This window comes from Fukomys damarensis, unplaced genomic scaffold (assembly GCF_012274545.1).
Source record: "Fukomys damarensis isolate Sample0158 unplaced genomic scaffold, DMR_v1.0_HiC HiC_scaffold_20, whole genome shotgun sequence".
NCBI classification, from domain to species: Eukaryota; Metazoa; Chordata; class Mammalia; order Rodentia; family Bathyergidae; genus Fukomys; species Fukomys damarensis.
In genome coordinates, this window is record NW_022900932.1 from 36,847,079 (window position 1) to 36,859,751 (window position 12,673).

At 36.7% G+C, this 12,673-nt stretch overlaps 1 protein-coding gene across 5 annotated transcripts in view; it reads right to left on the reverse strand.

The window, feature by feature from the left end:
* Sgms1 (sphingomyelin synthase 1) overlaps positions 1-12,673 on the reverse strand; it is a 287,590-nt gene that overhangs the window by 242,662 nt on the left and 32,255 nt on the right. For all 5 annotated transcript variants that reach the window (XM_010606276.3, XM_010606275.3, XM_033766634.1 and 2 more), the window contains exon 2: positions 12,141-12,229. The gene's annotated coding sequence lies outside the window, so the exon portion shown is untranslated. The remainder of the gene's footprint in view (positions 1-12,140; positions 12,230-12,673) is intronic.

A 12,673-nucleotide genomic window follows, 5' to 3' on the forward strand; every position in this document is an offset into this window, starting at 1 on the left:
AAAAAAAAAAAAAAAAAAAAAAAAAAAAAAACAAAAAAAAAACATTTATTTCTTTTGCTGGCCCTCAGAATTATTTAGAAGTCATTTGAAAGACTTAAGCAGTTTCCGTTAAGCTGAGGAAAACCACGGGTATACTGTGCCCATGCTTGAACTAGAGCACTCAAAGTGAAATTGTGGCAGAGGCAGCAACTGTGATCATCAATGGTAATGAGGAAACACAGGAAACCCAAGCTGAGCACCCATCAGCTAAACTGTCAATCCTCTGCACCAAAAACCCGGTCTATATCTTTTAAACATTGGACATAGCACCTGCAGTTCGTTTCACTACCATATGAAAATAATGATAACAGTGTAATGATAACAGTGTAATAACTATTGTTATTCTCTTATTATTCGATAATGAAATTTTTTTAAAAGAAGAAACAAGGAAACAGATTTGGAGGGCATTAGAGAAGACAGAAGTGCAGAGAAAAAAAAGAGTTGCCCATCAAACTAAAAAAGCCCCTTACACACAGGAATTCATAATTTATTTATAGTTTATTTTCTTAAGAAACTTGACCAGGTACCTCTATGGTACTGCACTTCTCTTAATTTTAATTGAACTTCAAGACAATAATTATAATCATCACTAGCTTGTTAGTGGCTTCAAAAAACAAGAGTTCGAGTTCAATCCCCGGTGCCCCCCCCAAAAAAAAAAACAAGAGTTAAGTGACTTTCTAAACAGAAAAGCTGTGAGCCTGGCTGCTGATAAGAACAGTAAAGGCCTACGCTTTGAAGAAAGCAATTCATATTCAAGGGGAAGTACCTTGGGCAAGCTTCCATAGCAATCAGCAAGGAAACAGGTTTTCCTCTGTTTTCCCAGTTACAGCTCCTGAAACTGTGGCTGCCACAGAGCTGCAAAGCTTCTGAAGGAGGTCTATCTAATCAACACCAGGGCCAGGAACAGCCATCTCAGTAAGCACACACAACAGCCAAGGAAGGGAGCATGAATGTCTGATAGGGGGTGTACTCAACATTCAGAGAGGACAGGAAATAACTGCCACAAGATGCAAATCACAAAATAACCCAAGGTCAGCTGACATCCACTAGAAGAACCACTCTGCCCTCCTAAAACTGCTTACTGTCTGTGGTGACCTACTACCAGAATTACCTGCAGTCTGCTGGTCAGAGCTTGAAAGCTTTGCTGAAGTTCTTACTCAAGATCAAAGTCATGAATTCAGCCCCCTGCCCATGCTGCATTTATGTCCCATCTCTCTGGCCTGTGGGAATGCCCTTTGAGCGTGGTCAAGGACAAATGGCATCAAAGCCTGTTGTTCAGCTTTTTATGTAAGAAGGCTTAATGTGTCACCTGCATTTTAATCTAAGGATTATATGTTTAACCTCAAAAAATTCCTTCTAAAAACATCAATAAATATTTTTAGAATTCCTATTTTTTAATCACAAGATCCAATGATCACTTCAAAATATATTAGTACATTAGCACCTGAAATAAAAACCTTTAGCTGAGAAAAAGAGACAGGTGCTATAGAGTTAACAAGACACCAAGATCTCTGCTGAGACTATCTAAATATATACTGTATCATGCCTTAAAAATAAAAGAACACAAATTAATGCTCACCACTGCAGGTATGTGTGTCTAACCAATTGCCAATGCTACATCCTGACCTGAATTTTTTTCAAAACTTCCATAATGACTCCAAGTTCACTGAATATACACATTTAGTTCCTCCCTTTTTAAAAATGCAATTTTATCTTTTTAAATCTACAAGGTAGAAGATAACAAAAGCAGAAATTAAAATGTTCATTTTTTTTTTCAGTACTGAAGATTGAACCCAGGGTTTCACACGTGCTAGAAGAGCATTCTACCACTGAGGTACATCCTCAGCTCTTCCTTTTTTTATTTTGAGATAAGATTTCACTAGGTTGCCCAAGTTGGTCTTGACTTGCAATCTTCCTGCCATAGTTTCGCAAAAGCAGCTATGACTACAAAACAGTGCTACCACACTGGGCTAAAATGTTCAACTTTTTAAAGCAAGAAATCTGAGAGAAATGATACTAAGTGACTTAACAGACCCCCAAACAAGTCAAATCATCCAATTTGTGAGCCCCATGCATCATCATGAACAGATATTCAGGGCTCACTGACCCAAAAATAAAGCGTCTAACATGATGACAGAAATAAGAAAAAAAGCAACTTGAAAGAAACAAATTACACATAAGTTTCAAAAAGAGCATTAATCTCAGCAAGGTAAGAAAAAATGCTGTCACGAAATAATAGAATTCATAAAATAAAAGCATTCCAAAAAACAACAGACAAGTGTCAGAAAATAAAAAGCCTACCAAACATGAACAACTTAATAGGTTAGGAAGACAAATTTTTAAAATATATTTTTAATAGTTTAAAAAAGGGTGGAAAAGAGGAGAAAAGATAAGACAATTAGGAAATAAGTCAATATCTAATAGGAATTCCAGAAGAAACAGAAAAAATAAAGGGGGAAAATCAATAATAAAGTGCTATATTTCAAGAAAATTTCTAAAACTGAAGAGTTTCTAGACTAAAAGTGTCTGTTTGGATCTCAACACAAGATACAAAAGTAAACTCCTACCTAGGAATATTATTATGAAGTTTCACATTAGTGAAGAGAAAACAGTAGGAACCTAGGGAGGGAAAAGCAGGAAAAAGAAGAGACCTACAAAGGTCTGCCAATCAACAGTTCTTGGCCTTTTCACTATGGAGGCTAGATTCAGGGAGACAATGAGCAATACAATTCCCTGTTCTGCAGCTCAGTGATTTACAACTTGGAATTCTACACCCAGCCAGACTATAAATTATTTATTAATGTGACATTCTCAGGTATACAACAACAAAAGTCTTATCTCCCATTCGCAATTTATTACGAAGCTTCCAGAAGATGTTCTTCACCAAAATAAGGGAGTAAAACACAGAAAAACAAGAATATGAAATGAGAGAAAGAGAAAATCCAATATAGGAGCAGGATCCATGAAATCCCTAGAATGGTACTGAATAAATTCATGAGCTGTGATGCACAGCAAGCCTAACGAATAAACAGTGAGGTCCAGAGCAGGATACAGCTTCAGGTGAGTCCTTCAAGAAGATGAAACTGAAAACACCTTATATATGCTAAGGTCTGGAGAGGAGATTCATACAGAAGGCTATTTGTGGTTAAACCAGTGACATATTCATAGAAAACATAAAACAAGATAATTATTAAATCCAAGAAAAACAAAATTCATGTATAAGTAAGTTAAGATCATCAAACTACACTACATAGCACATCTGTGAATACTATTTACATTTACACAGTGTAAGGTAAATATCAGATTAAAAAATGGGGGTAAGGACAAGTAGCATGAAGAGATAAATGTTTTTTGTAAGCAGCCTTGTGGAATTGCAGAATTCTTAAAAAACAAAACCTAAATATTAAAAAGATATTAATATTATCATCTTTCACTTAGTTCTCTCATATACCCCTGGCAACTTAACAAAATATCTTCACATATATCTAATCATGTAACACTTAGCACAACTCTGCCAGTTAGGTTAGCTACCCACTAATTACAGATGAGGAAACCACTTCAGGAAAACTGAGCAATTTAATCAGCATGACTCACAACCACAGAGAAGGACAAGAGCCTGTTGGATTCAAGGTGAGCCTGAGACAACAGCTGATACTAATAATGTCTGTAGAAGTCTAGGGGTAAATGAGTAAAATCAAGCTTTGGAGTTAAGTGGTTCTCAAACTTGAGTATGTATATGAACTGTTTGGTGCTCCATTTACATGAGGTAGATGAAGCAGAATAATGATCAGCAGAGTTTAGGGAGAAAGAGAGAAAGGGAGTTATTTAATGGTGTACAGTTTCACATTTGCAAATGTTCTAGATATCTGGTGCAGAATAATGTAAATACTACTGATAGTGAATTTTATTTTATTTTACCACACTTAAAAAAAAAGTATCAGCTAGAGGGCACATTCAAATGCTCACTGGTAGACCCCAAACACCAGTTTCAATTTAGGATGATGTCTGGGTAGGGTCTAAGAATTTCTACTGCTACGGATACTGTCATTCCAGGGACCAAATCTTAAAAACTACTACCCTGGTTCAAAGGTTTCCAATCAGGAATAAACATTAAATTTCACCTGAGTTCCCAGACCAAGAATAACGTAAAAGGATGAGAGTGGGGGTTATGTTGATGGACACAGAATGCTTTTTAATACATCAGGCTGATTCTAATGGACAGCCAACTTAAGAGACCCTAGCCTGGATACTGGCCCATATCAGTTGGCACTACAGAGTAGGTGACTGCTGAGATCTCTAGCCACCCATCCATAACCTGGCTGTGCTCTTTTTCTTCAACTGGAAAATGATGATCATAGAGTTGTAGAGAATAATAAACAGAATAATCAATAAAAAAACTCGAGGTGGTAACCATCACATGATGAGTTAATACTTGTAACAGTGTTATTACTTCTGCTAGTTATACTACAGAAAATAAAGTTTGACCATTTTCTTAGCTATAAAATGGGGTCAGGTTGAAGGTGACAAAGAAACTATTAATATTTAATCCCAGACTACACAAAAAGACAAAAGGTTCCCAGGGAGCTAAAAACAAAGCAAGCAGGACTAAATCCATGAACCTATCATGATTCTCACAAGCATTTGCCAAATGCAGGGTCCTTCTACAGAAATAGTAGCTAACTCCTTTACTCTCTGAATAGGTATTGTTATTTGAAATATAAATATGATTGCAAAAACAGTTTTGGGATCAATACTCAAATACCACCACCTTCATCTATAGAGACAACAAAAATAATGTGTTCAGACAAAAAGAAATATACGATTCAGGCTAAAATTCTTGAAGACATCCACGTGGTAAAAATTTCTTGTCAAAAGAAATTAAAAATAAAAGCAAAGACACAGGTCAGATAGATTCATTCATTCAAGAAATAGCTGAGCGCCTACCTCCAGGCACAATTGCACTGGGGGAGGAAATGGGACTGCAAGGCAGAGTACGTCTTTGCAGTGAAGCAGTGAGGCTCACCATGAAGCACACTTTGTCAATACTGAATAGCACTATTTTCCTCAAAAGCACTGCAGACACAGCCAAAACTGCTTTCTGCTAAGTTCTTCCTTGCTTTCATAGCCGCATACTTTTTGGATGTATCATGGATTGCCCAGAGTAATATTTTATGCTTCCATTCCTGCTTCCACAGTAAATACAAAGAAACCATTGTGACTACCCTCAGAAAGCAACATGACCCTCCCTAGAGGTCTGGGTCATGTCAACATCTGAGTCCCCAGAGCAAACCTCCTTCATTAAGAATGACAAAACATTCTTAGCAATTGTGGGAAAGTACAATATTCTTAGAAGGGAAATGGTGACTACTTCTAAACAGAGCTGGTTAAAGTCCCTGGTGGCAACGTTCTGCAACACTCCAATCCTAATTTTATCCTCACAATATAATGACAAATTCAAATCATAACCCACCACAAAACTCTTCATTCCTTCTAGAGCTTAGAACACTGGATCTGATTAAATGATCAGTGAACACTTCATGAATAAGTGAGGGCCCTCTGCATATACATATACATCTTTTCTATATAATATATGAAGTTACCTTATCAAGAACTCTAGCTGCAGAAGTGCTGATATATATATGCTTGTACCCACTGGCATTGAAAAACGCCAGTGAATTTCTCCATAGTAATGCTCCCCTAAACACATCTGGGGCATGCTTCATATAGGAAGCCTAAGATCAACTCACAGTTGCAATATCCATATCACTGCCCTTCTTGTACACTGCAGTACTTTGATAAAATAGGTCTACTTTTTAGGAGCTTTTCCATGTCTGCTTCCTTGACTTATTATTAACCCATATGCCCCACATTTGTACAACAGAGCCAAGTGTGAGGACAGGAAGAAATGAGGATCTGATACAGGTCATGTGAATTCAGACTTTCTCAACTGTTTATGAAAAGAACAGGACACTGCTCCTTTGCTGGCAGGTTATAGAGAGGCTAGAATTCATAAGCTGCTGTTCTGTGTGCCCTGCAAATATCCATTAATTTAATCCTTCCCAAAGGCCCATAAGGTAAATACCTATTCTATTGCATACTTGAAGAAACTGGAGCATAGAGAGGTTAAGAAACTGGTCAAAGGCTCTTGTAGCTAATAATTGAGCACAGTCTGGCCCCAGAATCCACGTTCTTAATCATTTTATTCTGTCTCCCCATTATATCTTTCAGGTCAAACAAAAGAATATACCTGAAAAAGGTTCGTAAACCTTAAAAAGATGCAATAGCGGTTATTATAAAAACTATTGTACACTTCAGTACCCACTGATTCTCCTTATAACTACTTTGATTTATCTCTAGAGGGAACCACTAGCTACTGTCCATCAATCTATTTCTTCTTTCGCTAAAGATATCTGACCCTAGGACCTAGGGGTGAAGTACACCAATAAAAACAGGCCAATGATCTTAGCCACAGAGACTAGCCCAGCACTACGCATGATTGGGTACATTGTAGCATCTTGGATAATCATTTAATGATGCATCCCTGAAGCTGCTGGAGATAACCATATACTGGCTACAAACACACAGCTAAGGCAGATCCTTATGAAATGTGGTGGATTCTCAGTCAAGCTCCTCTTGAGCAGATCTATCCCTAGATTTTCAATCACCTGCACCAATAAACATTTTTTTTTACTTACAGTAGTTTGAACTGGCTTTTCTGTCACTTACAACCCAGAGAATCATCCTGATACTCTTTCTAAAATACATTTTGCTTTATTAAGCTGTATTTATCTGCACTTCAGTACTTTCCCCTTTCTGAAAATAAAACTCGAGAGGCTGATTAAGTAAATTTTAATTAGATGTCCACAACAAATCAACACTTCTGCAGCTAGAGTTCTTGACAAGGAAACTTCAGAAAAGAAAAACTACTTTTTCTAATGCGAGAGCACAAATGATTTTGCTTATCATCAGGTATGCTTCAAAAATTTTATTTTTAACTAAAGGAGTAAAGCCTGCAGCTTCTAGTTTTGTAAAGAAAGCAAACTGTGATATTTATTTTCTCAATTGTCAAGCTTTCCTGTATATCTAAGACAATATAAATACTACAATGGGGACAGAGTATAGCTCATTGGTAGAACACTGCCTATATGTATAAGGTGTGGGTTCAATTGCCAACACTGCCAAAAAAAAAAAAAAAACTTTAAACTTTTAAACCATTTTAAATGCAAAATGATATGAAAAGATAATGTATTAGTCCATCTCCTATCACTATTACATGATAGTGAGTGATCTGTAAAGAAAAGAGGTTTATCTAGCTCATAATTCTGAGGTTCAAAAGCATGATCCCAGAGCATAGCACCAACATTTGCTCAGCTCTGGTGAGAGCCTCATGGAGGATGCATTACAGCGGTGAGGGCACATGCAAAGATGGATTCAGGAGCCAGGATTCCTGCAACAATCCATGGAACTAACTGCAGGTGCTCCAAAACCACATAAATCCCTTCGGAGGACTGCTCCCTCATGGACCTAATCACCACACATTAGGCCCCACCTCTTAAACGTCCCATACCTCCCAACAGTCATGATGAGGACCAAGTTCCTAGCACATAAACCTTTGAGGGTTACTTACTTTTCTCTCATTGCTGGGACAAAATACCCAACAGCCAAAGTTAAAAGGGAAGGGTTTATTTGGTTTACAGTTCATAGAAATTTCAGTCCATAATCAGCTAACTCCAAGGCAAGAATAACAAATAGGCAGCAAAGGTAAAAGAGTTTAACAACATCTTTCAGCCCCTTTTATCTTATTCACACTGCTGGGATTTTGGTGGTGCCAAACTAATCACTCACCCTTAACCCCAGCTCACACATTCCACTTCAACTACCCCTGAAAAAGAAAGTCCCACCTCCTCTGCATGAGGCTTTGGGGAGACATCTAAATGCAAACTATAGTGCAGAAAAACCACATTTGAAACATAGCAACATAAATCATTTCTTTCTCCTAAAGAAGAGTAACTATACTAAACTTCATTTTTCAAGTTTGGCAACAAAACAAACCAGTTTGGAGTTTTAATCACATCCATTAAAATATTCATTCCACCAGCTAACACTCCTTTACATTTCCTTTAGAAGTCTAAGATTTCAGAGGAAAGCACTATCACAATCATTGCCTCCAAGACAGCAGATAACACTCGCGCCTGATGGTTCCTAAAGTGATATACATACTGGGCTGCATGCATTTCCACAGCTTTAAATTACTGAATACAGCTAAATAATTGCAACTACAACATCCAAGTCAATGTCCAGTCTCCCTTCCTAAAAGGCCTCTTGCACTGAGACAAACAGCCTTTGTGGCTATCCTTGGCTCACTGATAGGATCTGACTATGCTTTCTGTGGATGGTCTGACAGGAGTGTCGGGTAACAAATGGTCATTCACCCAAAGAATCTACCCATGAAATACATATGAACATATATAAAAATGATAACTCAAAAAAATGTTTGAAGTCTAATTCCCTAGAGAAATGTAAAAAATGTTTCTATGTTTTCTGTGGACTCCTATTAAGCAGAAAGAGTACTTCATGATCTTGAGTAGAAAACAGGTAAGCACACAAAGATGGATTTATTTGTTATACTACACTCCAAACTTTACTACCTTGCTGTTCTTTCTGTTGTTTATTATTTATTACTAAAGTAGTATAAGGTTACAGGTCTACTTGGCTTGCTTTGATAAGGAACTTTAAAAGCTCCTCAGCCCCTCTCCAAACAAAAGCTGCCCTCAAACAGGCTGGGGTTGCCACATGTAAACAATTAGGTCTTGTAAGACTATAATAATTGATGTATATGTTACACCACATATTCCTCATAGCTAAAGTAACCATTAGATTATGCAGAAAAATATTTATTTAATTTATAAAACTAATAAAGATAGCTGAAATATTAAATAGGAAGTGGTAATTCTAGTTCCATATTTATTTTTGTTTTGATTCACAAAAAAACAATCTTACAATGGAATTCAAAGTCATAAAAACCTCATTAACTCATAACAGCAAGAACCTATCTGATTATCATCATTTTATACCTAAAATACAACAGGCACTCTAAATGGCTGGCTGGCTGGTGGGAAGGATGGATGGATGGAGGCATTTACAGAAATTCATATAATGGGCTCAGATTATTATGAGTACAGAGGTTATCATTACTATCCCCTTTCTTTTACAATGTAAAACCAGAGTTAACAAACTTTTTTGTAAAGGAACAGATGATAAATATTTTAGGGTTTGTGAACCATATGGTTGGTTGCATTGCAATTACTCAATCCTGGTCTCTTTGGCAACTATTCAACTCTACCATTACAGTACAATAAGTAAACAAATAAGCATGACTATTTAAATAAAACTTTATTTACAACAGCAGAATGTTCATGAAAACATCCAAATCCTATGGAGAACACTTTCTTATATTGGACCCTCTATCCCCTAAAGATGAGAAATTGGTTGATTTGCTAAATTCAGATCAGACATGTTTTGCTGGGTCAAAATCTGGCCAAGGGATATACGCTCAATCTCCACAGTGCCCATCACTTCCTCCTAATTTCAGTCCTGTTACCAGCCTGACCCATGCTGGTATGAATGCTAGTCAGGACAAGGGTAAAGGTGATTAATCAGATCTACTGAGCCAATCATAAAACATCAGCCATACAGGGCAGGCAGATTACAGAAAATTTATACCTGTGAATTCTGTTGTATAATTGGTTCCCAGGGTAGTGGACCATATCCATAACCACAACACAAGACTCCTTAAGTGCAAGTCCATAACTTCTAACTGTTTGCTCTTTCATCTAACAACTATTATCAACACCTAATGAAGTTTAAATATTCATTGATTTCCTGCTGTTTGATCTTTTCTAAAACAGTCTCCCCCACAGGGCTATACAGAGAATAACAATGGCAGAGCAGGATACAGGAGACAAGTACCAGGAAGGTGCAAAGTAAAAAGGGGAAAAATGAGTCACATGGAGAGCACCAGGTCTCCTTACAGGACTAAAGAAACCACATACAGATCTCCTGTGTGTGTTCCCATCTTCTATCAGATGTTAGGACTTCTTCATATTGCAGAAGCTGGGCAAAGGTTGGACAACCTAAAACTACCTCTTACTGTGACCAAGGTAAGGATAACACCTTGGTTAATCTCTATTTTAGACGATAGTACCCATGATGGGTAAACTCCCAAAAAGTACCTACATCTAGCAGAATAACTAAACTGTGATATTCTCATGGAATGCTCTATAGCAAAAGAAATGAACAATCTATAGCTATAGGCAATAATAGGGAAGAACCTAATACAAAGTTGAATGAGAAAAGCCGGACACAAAAAATACAATTTGCATTATATATTGTATATGCACACATTCATACACGAAAGAAAAACTAATTTATGCCTGTAGTTTTCCATGAAGGGAGCAGAACAGCATACAGAAGGAAGAATGAAGTTGTGGAGGTAACCCTGTTTCTTACTCTGCAAGCTGGTTACATGGGTGTATTCAGTTTGTGAGATTATACTGAGTAACACATTTATAAAATGTGTATTTTTTGTAGGTATGTTCTACTTCTTCAAGTTTTTAAAAATTACTATTTAAATAATCCTGAACACACTAGGCTCAAAAATATCTCCCTTCAAAGCCCCTTTTACACTCATTTTTTTTCAAAGCACAACCACATGGACAGCAAAGAACAAAAAAGCAACCTAGATCATTCCAAGAGTCCTATAACTCCAGACATAGCTCATTCTGAATATATCTTTTAAAGAACATTTACTGCTATCATTATCCTTTTGTTAAATCTCAACAACAGCAGTGTAGGAAGCTACCACTGTCCTAAATGACACACTTAAACAGACTTCTTTTAAACCATGCTAAAAATGGACAGCCCTAATTCATAAATGCCTTTAAAGAAATACTTAGGTAAAAGGTATCTTGAGACAGATACCAGAACAGGTATCTTGAGACTGGAATACACAATAGTCCACAGCCACCCTGTAAGAACCATAGATAACAGATACTGACAACAGTGTGTAATGATCTAGAGTCACAGTCATAGCTAAACACATCTGTTAGATTTTACACAAAATTGCAATCATGTAGTTAAATTAGAGTTGCAAAGCACTTTTAATCTCCCTAATATTAATTGTATTATATTAACATCAACTTCACATTGCCAATCTTTCCACATTGTTCTGCAAGTTTAAATTAAAAAAAAAAAAACAAAAAAACATTTGAGACATATGATCATGTTAGATCACAGAATTTGGTCTACTTAATCAATGTCAACCAGGACTAGGATAAGGGCAGTAATCAGATCCACTGACCCAAAGTAAAACATCAGCAATAGAGAGCAGACAGGCAAATTACAAGAATCAAGAAAGTACAGTAATCCCTTTCTTTACATTCAGATGTTTTTCATATCAAATTCATATTGCTTATCTATTACTTAAATCTTTGTTTACACTTCTTAAAATCTGGCTCTACTTTTGTTACTTATGAAGGAAGCATAGCTTGAAGATATACCCTTCCACAAAAAACTGTTATAATATTATGATTGTGTGTTGTACCGGAACCACTGAGCTAAATCCCAGCCCTGTGTCATAACTTATAAATGTCCTGAAATGTCTCTCAAGAGACTATCGTTGTTAGGAACTGTATCTCCCCCAAATTTAGGAGGAAATGCCATAATGTCTGCAACTTTCAAGTATTTCAGCAAAAAGTACAAACCTATACACAAACAAAATGTGGCAAAATGCTAACTACTATTAAAGCTAGGTAGTGGATGCACAGGAATTTATTGTTCTTTCTTTTCTTTTTTTGTTCTTTTGTGTTGTTTTGTTTTACTTGTTTGCTTTTTTTTTTGAGACAGGGTTTCCCTATGTAGTTCAGGGTGGCTTTGAACTCACTATGTTGCCCTGGTTGGCCTGGAACTCGAGGCGATCCTCCTGACTCAGCTTCCCAAATGCTAGGATTACAGGAGTGCACCACCATACCCAGCACCTTTTTGTAAATCTTCCATGATTAAAAATTTGTAAAGTAAAAAGCCGCATGCAAATTTTTACTCACTTGAATGGCTATCTTCTTTCAGCTAATCAAAAATGAACTGCTAAGTATGCCCAAGGACACATTCAGGGCTCACCCATTCTGGCTTCACCCTGCAGGAAAAAGCAAAACAACAGGTTATTACCAAAGATTTTTATTTAGTTAATGATATTTGGGTTGATAAAATGTACTTAGTATATGGCAAGCCTCTAGATTAAAATACTGAAAAGTGAAAAGACAAAAAAAGTAATCACAATTTTCACACATAAAGTAAAAAAAAATATATGGGAAACAACTGTCAGTCTCACCCACTCTAGGAATTTCTAAAACAAAAGAATTCCTCAGAAAGGTTTTCTTTTTTTCTTTTTCCCACCTGTATTGAGGTATGATTGACAAATACTGGACACCCTCAGGGTATACACAATGCAATGTTTTGGTATATGTATACACTGTGAAAGGATCAACACAACTCAAGCAAATTAACATAACATTCACCAGGTGTGGTGGCATATGCCTGTGATCCCAGAAATCGGGAGGCTGAGGCAGGAGGATCACGG